The sequence below is a fragment of the Clarias gariepinus genome, chromosome 1 (assembly GCF_024256425.1).
Source record: "Clarias gariepinus isolate MV-2021 ecotype Netherlands chromosome 1, CGAR_prim_01v2, whole genome shotgun sequence".
In the NCBI taxonomy this organism is placed as follows: Eukaryota; Metazoa; Chordata; class Actinopteri; order Siluriformes; family Clariidae; genus Clarias; species Clarias gariepinus.
In genome coordinates, this window is record NC_071100.1 from 8,211,420 (window position 1) to 8,220,943 (window position 9,524).

The window sequence follows — 9,524 nt, forward strand, 5'->3', positions numbered from 1 at the left end:
GTGAGAAGAAGCTGTCGGCCATTGTTTTTCGCCACTGGAGCAAAATGCCGCCTAAGCGATTGTGGTGTACAGTTGTTGAGTGTAATAGTGAACACAGCAGTCGTCATTCACTACCGACATCTGAGCCTCTGAGGACGCAGTGGCTGAATTTAGTTTTTAAAGCTAACGTCCCTGTCGATCTACCTAAATGCGTTCATGTTTGCGCTAATCATTTTTCACCAGACTGCTTTATAAACACGGGTCAATATAAAGCAGGTTTTACTAGGAAGCAGCTCCTAAAAAATGGATCTGTACTAACGCTTCGTATTCCTGCTTCATCTTCACCAGGCTCAGTGAGTAATTTCTTTTTCTATGAATCTTTGCAGATCGCCTTTTCTAATAATCACGATGAATGCGTAGTGTAAGTTAACTTGTCTTTATGTGTTATGTCGTCTTCTCTTATGTACATCCGTCTCTATATAATTCCTAATCGCCCGTTTATAATAAACAATGCATTAAGGTGATTGTCTAGTTGCAAACTGTGTACGTAGTCGGAAAACTATATTATGCTTACCTTTGTAACGTTAGATGGTTTATAACGATGTCTGTCGAAGATTAAGAAGTCATGTAAACACATCAGTAAACACATCGTGTCCGTATCTCTCTCAGTAAGCTTCTCCGCTTTATGTTGTTGTTGCTTGCGGCAGCATAACAGCTTGTTAATTCATGCCCATGCAGTGATGAGAGACAAATCGAGTCGATGCATGTCCATTCTTTTAATTTCTGCGTTGTCAGGCGATATTACAAACTTCCGCGTGGGTTCCGTACTTAAATCAAACCAAAAACGACTGAAGAAAACAGGCTCAGGCTCCATATTCCAGCGTTTTCCAGTTTGGACTGCATCACCCACAAAGCACTGTGTTGCGGGCAATGCTTTGTGGGTAATGCAGTCCAAAGCATTGCCCGCACTGGACTACACTCCCGGGGCTATACCCCACGTGTGTTGTAAAGACACTCCCCACAGAACTGAGGGGCGGGCTCAGCAGAGATCATAAGCATTTAAAGGAATAAAATAATAAAATAAGGATAAAATAATTATTTTACTCATTTTCACTTTGCATTAACTTCTGATTTTCATTACATTTACTTAATTTTGTACATCATTGTACTAAATATAGTTATTCAGGTCTACTTATTTTTTTTACTGACTTGTACTCAACTCATGAAGTATATTTTACATGATTTTTATATTTTTTTATATTTACTCAATATTTTTAAGGGTAAAAATGTTTCACCAAAAAAATTGAGTACAGCACAGTTTTATTTTTTAGAGTGTATAAGATAAGCATAAGTAGTAGTGAAGTTATTTTTATTCAGCATAGTTTCAAGTTGCTTATGATACACTTCCTTCTTTCTTTACATATCATGTCATTAACAAAAATAAAAATTAGCAGAAGAAGAAGAACCAAAACCACCACAGCCACAAGCTCTTCTCTCAGGTCTCTAACTAATAAACAAATAAAAATTCCTAAAAATAAAATAAAAAATATAAAATAAAAAAAATAGTATGATACTTTGGTAGCTATTAATACAGGATAAAGTGGTATAAATGTGTAAGTAAGTGAGAATATATTGGTTTGGTAGTTATAAGTGTGTTAGAGTTGTTCTGGTTTATTGTTTATGTTGTGTCATGGCGAGTGCCCGTGATGGGTGTGCATCTAAATCCTTTGTCACTTCTTGCTCACTCCATAGACTCACTATGTAGTACACAGATTGGGCACAGCTGGGGAATCAGCATCTTTAATGTATCTTGAGCTTTCTCTGTGCTATAAAAACAAGACAGGGAGTTTAGCTCGAAGTCCAGTGGTTTAAAGCTAAGTGTCTCGCGGCAGGTGCTAAATGTGTAGGGTGGCATGTGAGAGGGGTGATGTCGTGCACCCCAGGGATTTCCAGACTAGTACTAAATGAAGCCATTTAATCATTTTAAAGACTGCATGATCACTTTCACTCTGCTTAAAGCCAGCCGTCGTGATCCTGAAGCCGTAGAGGAAAAGCTGTGCTCCACATTAAGGCCCGTAATTCCAGCCAGGAAAAGCCTCCCAGCTTCTGGATGTCACGTTGGACCCCCATCTGTGGCTTCACCCAAGGAGAACTGAAAGGAGTCTACTGACCAAGACAGCGAGAGGAGCCACTCTATAAGGAGCATACAGGAGCCGATAACCACACGGGCCTACTCTGCCTGCCAGCCTCGTGCCCACATGGCAACTGGGCACTGCCTCCAGACCCGGAGATGCACACCCTCATGACTTCCCTATCCTTTTATACTTTTTTCCTCCTTAAAACCCTTTCTTTCCCCCATTTTTCCAAATACATTCTTGCATTCTTACAGTTATTTCTATTTGTTAAAATAAAATATATAGTTAAATGGACACATTGGGTTCTAATGAAATCAGGATTTGGAAACCTTCATCTTCAGTCAGGATGAGCCTTTGCTTGTGTGTGTAGTCGCACCACGCTGCAATGTGTAGCAGACAACAGATGTTCTATACTTTTGTCTTACAAAATTGGTTTTGTCTTACCAATCACTTTCTATTACCCACATATACCATGCATGTGCAGAACAGTATGTCAGGGAATGTTGCCTCCTTTAACAAAACATAATTTTGCAGGGCTACAACGAATCAAAACTATGGGTATAATATATTGAGAAAGTATCGATACTGATACTATAAATTTCTTCTACTAGTAGGGAATTCTGTCAGAGTAGTTAAAATGTCAAAAATAACACCACCACAACTCAAGGTTTACTGTGGTCTACTGTACAGTATGTCTTTTTGATGCCAGAGCCTCAGAACGCTTTAACAGAATGACAGCAACAATAAGTAACGCTAGCTAACTACTAAGCATTTTGCAGTGTGATAACATATATTTAGTAAACGACTGTAACATTAATATATCACATATTTAGATACACATACCTGATGTTAACAATTAGCTCCATTGTATCTGTACAATATGTTTCCAAATATATCTTTAAAAGCAGACTAATATCACTATACTAAGTGCTAGCTTACTAAAATATCTTAGATAGCAGACTAGTAAATATTGACCCTGCTCCTATTATTGATTTGATTGATTCTATGTTGTTTTATTTAATTATTTGAGGCTTACTAGTGTTAATGTACCCTTACAAAAAATACCAAAGGTTTTTGAGATCAAAAAAATAATAATAACTTTTATAGTGCAGTTTTGTGAAGTTCAATGCTTTGCAATGTAGTTGGAACCGTAGTTGAATTAAAATTTGATTATTATCCTGCACTGAAGTCCTGCAGTTCTGTACTGTACTGCAGAGCTGTTATCCTAACTAGGTTATTCTATTGTTATTATTATTATTATTATTATTATTATTATTATTATTATTTACTGTTTTAAGTTACATTTTATTTAAATTTCTGAATATTTTTTTATATTAATTTATAGTAAATTGTTATTGTTTGTTCCAGACAAAAACCATAAACATCCTGTGCTAGGGATGCATAGTATGCTGGTTAATTAGTACAGGTTAGATGTTAAACATAATTTTTCTCGTCTTCATTTTCATTTACTTCAATTTTTTTTAGTTTTTTTTAAGTTTGTGACAATGTTTTTAGTCCTTCAGATTTGCCTAGGTGCTTTAAACAATTTGTTTTTGGGAGTGTGTGGTTCTTAGAACATATTTATATTTTTGCTTTGCTTGTCGGTCTTAACCCTTTATGTCTTCAGGTGTCAGCAGAATGATTCCAGTTTAATTATTCAAATGTTTTCTACACAACTCTTAATGAATATTTGTCTCACTGTTTGCTTTGATTTGTTTCAGCACATGTCAAAAACATCTTTTAAGTGAAAGAAGGGAATATTTGAACAAAGTTGAAGCATGATGCAAAATGTGGAGGAGACATTAAACCTCTCCAGGCTTCCGGCTGCAGACCTCAATTTTGTAATGTATCCACATACCTTTGTTGCTAATGTTTTATTTATTTTTTTATTTTTTATTTTTTTTTATTTAAGAACTGTAACAAGCTAAAAGAAAAATAACACTATGGGTGTGTTTAGTCATACACTGATTGACAGCACTGTCTTCTAGCAGCAGCACTGTTAAATCGTAATATTGTTAAGTGTCAAAGTGATTTAATGGTCACTTTAGAATTGTTTTTAGTGTTGCGTTTTGCTTTATTGATTCGTTTTACATAATTTATAAAATTAATTGCAATAATTTTGTTGTAGTGTAGTTATTAGTAGTATTAGACTACATCACACATTCAGATTGAAGAAATACTGTAAGTAATTTTCCATGTACATTTAAATCGTGTATATCTGTATGTTTTATTTGCAGTACAACTACTTTATTAGAGACGTTCCCTTTTAAAGGCTACCCTCGATGCTGCGTGAAAATGCTATGGGAACAAGAGTACCAACGTCACCGCACTGCAAGTGTCTGGACACCAAGGTTGTGTAGCGTGTGCGCACAAGGCCGAGAAGTCTGCAGGGGAATACCTCTTGCTAGTGCAATAGATGAGGCGATCCCCTTGGTTAAATGAGCCCTGATTCCTAGAGGCGAAGTGAGCCCACGCGCCTCATAGGAGAGGGCAATAGCATCTCTCACCCAGTGCAGTGGCGGCCGCCCCCCGGTTGCGGCCCCAAAACATGTAAAAGCTGCTCTGACTTACACCACTGGCTGATGCGGTGGATGTAAATCTGAAGAGCACATACTGGACAGTAAGTGAAGTCTCTCCTGCTCCGAAGCTGTAAAGGCGGAGGACAGAAGGCTTCAAAAATAATAGGGTGCATGTTGTTAATGGAACTTTCGGAAGATAGTTCAGTGAGGATGCAAAATGGCCCTGACTAGCCCAGGGGCAAGTCTAGGCAGGATGGGGAGACTGACAGATCTCCAATCCTCTTAGAGAGGTAAAGGCCATTAGAAAAACCATCTTAAGGGTCAGAAACCTGAGGCGCTGACTCTAGTGGTTCAACAAAAAGAAGGGGAGTGTTTCACAATAACCCCATCATTCAGGACGTGACAGGCTGAAATAGCGGTTACGTAAGTCCTGAGAGTACTAGGGCACAAGCCCGAGGCAACTTTTCCTGCAGAAACTCCAGCACTGAAACAATTCGGCAGTGGACTGGGTCTACCTGCTTCGTCATGCACCAACTTTCAAATACATTCCATTTAAGGGCATAAGCTCATCTAGGGGAGGGAGCCCTAGCACTTAGAATAGTCTTAATTATGCTGGCTGGGAGACCAGCTTGACTTAGTTGGTCCCGTTCAGGGACTAAACGTGAAGGTTCCAAAAAACTCGGGCCGGGGGTGAAATATTGTCCCCTGCGCCTGAGACAGAAGATCCCACCTCATTGGAATCACCCATGGTGAGCCGTTGAAGAGGGATACTAGATCCGAGAACCACACTCTTCTCGTGCACTAACATATCTTTGAATATCGGTGTCGTCCGAAACACCAGAGGCAGCGGAAACTGAACACCAACCCACTGGTGGTGCCCGGGAGGGCATGCTCTTAAGGGAAAGAGTGCTGAGTGCTGATCCCCCGGTCCTGATCGCGTAGGCTATCAGGACTTATTTTTAGCAAAGAAGACAGTGCGGCGATCTGATCTTTTGGAGGCTGTTTCCCAAAGAAATCCTTGATGCCTGTTAGATTTAGCTATGGGTGTCTTTCAGTAGTCACCAAAGAGGCTATAGAACGGCCGATAGCACGGGCTGTCTGTTTAGTCGCACGCAGGGATAAATCAGCAGCCCGGCGTAATTCAGTGAATGCTTCTTGATTCACCGTGCTGCTCGTGCTCAGATCTTTCATCAGATCGGCCTGGTATGCCTGCAAAACCGCCATGGTGTGCAAGGAAGCGCCGGCCTGACCTGCTGCTTGAAACTCTTTTCCTACAAGGTTAAAAGAAGTTCTATACGGCTTGAAGGGAAGTGTTGGTTTCTTTAATGAAGATGATGCCGCAGGCAAGAGATATCCCGCAAGCGTCTCTTCTATCTGGGGCATCATGGTGTAGCCTCGTGCTTTTGCGTCCACGATATTCGAATACAACAAAACCGATGAAACAAAAATACGTTAAGAAAAAGGATTCTTGGATGAAATATTTCGAAGAATGGGAGAGAGCGGCGTTTTGGCTCCATCTCCTGGCCACCCAACAGGAACCTGCGTGTAATTTTGAGTGTTTTGGGTGAGCTTGCTCCTGTGGCCAATCAATATGCAGTCGTTCAACTGCACGCGTTATAACCTCAAGCAGCTGCTCATATTCTCTCTCATCTTTAGAGGAGCGTTCTGAGGAAGCTACTTCCATTTCCACAGAAGCAGGGGAGTGAGTCTCTTCAACGCACCCACGAGCGGCACCGGAGTGCGCTCGTAAAGTGGAAGGAGAGAGTTCGGGATCGGGGGAGAGTGCGAGAGAAAGGAGGGGCTCCATCTCTCGTGCCTCGGCCAAGTCAGCCTGTGATCCCCATAAGTGCAGCGCGGCTCGTGGCTCCCTAAAGAACGCGAGGCACACGTGTAGCAGCTTCATGGGGAGAAGATCACAGTGCTTGCACTCTCCATTAAGCCCTTCGTAAGCGTGCTTCTCACCCAAACATTCAAAGCAGAAAGTGTGCATATCGCCCTCCGAAAGGAAAATATCGCACAGAGGGGGACATCTAGCTCTAAACTTCGCCATTTTTGTCTGGTGAGTTTTATAAGCTTTAAATTCTGCTGTTAGATTTTTAGTATGCTTGTTGACACACACACGCACACAAAGCGGTGAAGACAAAAGATCTGAGGAATGTCTCCGGTTCACCTGTATTTATAACCTGCAGGTGCGTCTAATCAGATGACGTCACCCTACCGAGGTTATATAAGCCAAAATTTGGCGTGTTTGATACACACATGCTTCACAACTAGCAAAACGAAAAGATGTTCCCATAGCGTTTTCACACAGCATCGAGTGTAGTCTTTGAAAGGGAACATAAAACCATAGCTGCCCAACTCAATACAGAATTAAATGTGTAATATTAGCCAAACCTTTGTTGACTCGTGGGAATGCCAAAAGTTGTTTTTAACCATGTGGAGAAGCCCTGAATGAGCGTACCACACAGACTGTTGCATGCCCAGAGTGATGTATCAAAGTGAATCACACATGACAGGATGTTGAAGGTTTGCAAATACATTGTAGTGTGAAAAATTGCCTGACGAGTGTTCGCCTCAAAAAGCTTTGTATTCCAGAGCTGCAAGAAAGGTGTATGACGACTGAAAAAAATGTTGCAATTTTGTTTTTTAACAGGTGTAGTAAAAATTATGTTCTCGTTAGGTTCCCATGTGGGTTGCCATGGAACCCAGAAAAGGGCTTAAACAGTATGTTTGTGTGTGTGTGTTCATGCACGTGTGTGTCTGCTTAAAGACACCTGAATGTTTAGGTGTGAAATAGGAGTGTTAGGCATGTGCCTGTTTTATGCACTGTTGATAGTCTTAGTCATTCATTTCCAATAACCAGTCATTTTGACCGGGAACACCATAACTTTTAAACATGGAACTTTTAAGCACTATGAGTGTATAAAAGTTCCATAAAACTTCAAATGTATTTTAAGTGTTCAAATATTATGTACAAACAAAGTCATTGAACCTCGTGAGAAATGGATAAAATTTACTGCAGTTTTTTAGAGTGTAAACTTGTAAATCAGTCAGATTTGACCAGAACACAGCATGAGGGTTAAAGTGTTCCATCAAAGCTGTGTGAAAGTTGCTGTTAGATAATTGCTCCCTGAGGACTAATATACCTCTGGACATTTCTTTTTTCTGGGATATTAATTTTAGTGAGTTCTTTTTTTAGTCTTGTTATTCATATTTCCTTATACAGAGGTGTTTTGTGTTTTGGTTTAATTACCCGTATGATTTAAGCTGCATTTTTTATTTCCCATATTACAGATATGCTGCACTTGGCGTAGTGTCTATTCAAGAGCACTGATACCTGAGAGAGAGCGACACATCAGCAGTCAGGTGCAGCAGGCACTCTCAGTTCAAGTTAAAGAGTAAAAACCACATGTAATAACACATAAACCCTTAGTAAGAATGGACTTATCCAGTGATGGCGGCAAAATAAAAAAAAAAAAACATGGCAGAGAAATATTTATTTAAAAAGTATCATTTAAAAAGTAAAATATTTATTTAAAAAGTAGAGTGCATCCGGAAAGTATTTACAGCTCATCACTTTTTCCACATTTTGTTATGTCATATGTATGGACATGATTTGGAAAGACAAACACCTGTCTATATAGGGTCCCACAGGTGAGTTGGTTCCTGCTCCAAAAGATGTCAAATCAACGGAATTTACCACAGGTGGACAATTAAGCTGCAGAAACATCTCAAAGATAATCAAAGATAATTAAAACATTCTGCAAAATAGAACTTATTTATCATTTCAATGTGTGTTACACAACATGACCTCACAATGCTAAAAATAGGCGTACAAATATGGCCTTTGTAAAAAAGTATAACATTGCAGTATACACTGTGATATGGAGTGTACCTATATACATTATACATACTTTTAAATTGTAAGCTATATGATGATAAAATAAAAATAAATAATGGGCTTTATTACTATCAAATCAAAATATGATTTTGCTAGTGCTAAAGACACACCAGGACAGATTGCAATATTTAAATCTAGGCTTTCTGGTGGCATTAACTAGAATATTTAAAAATAAAAAAATCATCACAGTTAATCAGTCATTTGATTAATTTCATTTAATTAAGTTATTAATAGCTATGCTTCTAGACAGACATTTCTTTTTAACATGTTTCCTTTTTCTCCAAGTTTTTGTATAAAATAATTGACCATCACTTCATCATCATCCACAGACACATGGCTCACTGCAGAGAGAGAAAGAAATCACATAAATACAGATCACATAAATATAGATCAGTAAAGCAGGTGTGCAACGTCTTTGTCCCAGCCACCACAATAAACCATTCCCCCTTGTTCAATCATTATATTGGAATCACTGTTTAGGCTCTCTTCTGATTAAAGTTTGGTTCCTTACCTATAGGGAGTGAATAAGCTTAACTACACATTTATATCTGCATTAAATTACTTCAAGTTATTTTTTTTTTTTCTATATCAAATGTTCTGTATACAGGGGGGCTTGGAGCCTCTCCCAGGAGATTTAGGGCACAAGGCAGGGTACAACCTAGATAGGGTGCCAAGCCATCACAGGACACACACACACACACACACACACACACACACACACACACACACACACACACACACACACACACACACACACACACACACACACACACACCCACACCCATGGGGAATTTCAATTGAACTAATCTGCATGCCTTTAACCTGGAGAGTAATGCACATCTGGGAGGTGCATTACTGTTAGGATGGAAGGAAACCCACCAAGCACAGAGAGAACATGCAAATTCCATGCACATAGATCCAAGGCAGGAATTGAATATGTGAGGCTGCACTGTGCCACCACATTAAATTAATTCCGTTATTTAAGTAAAA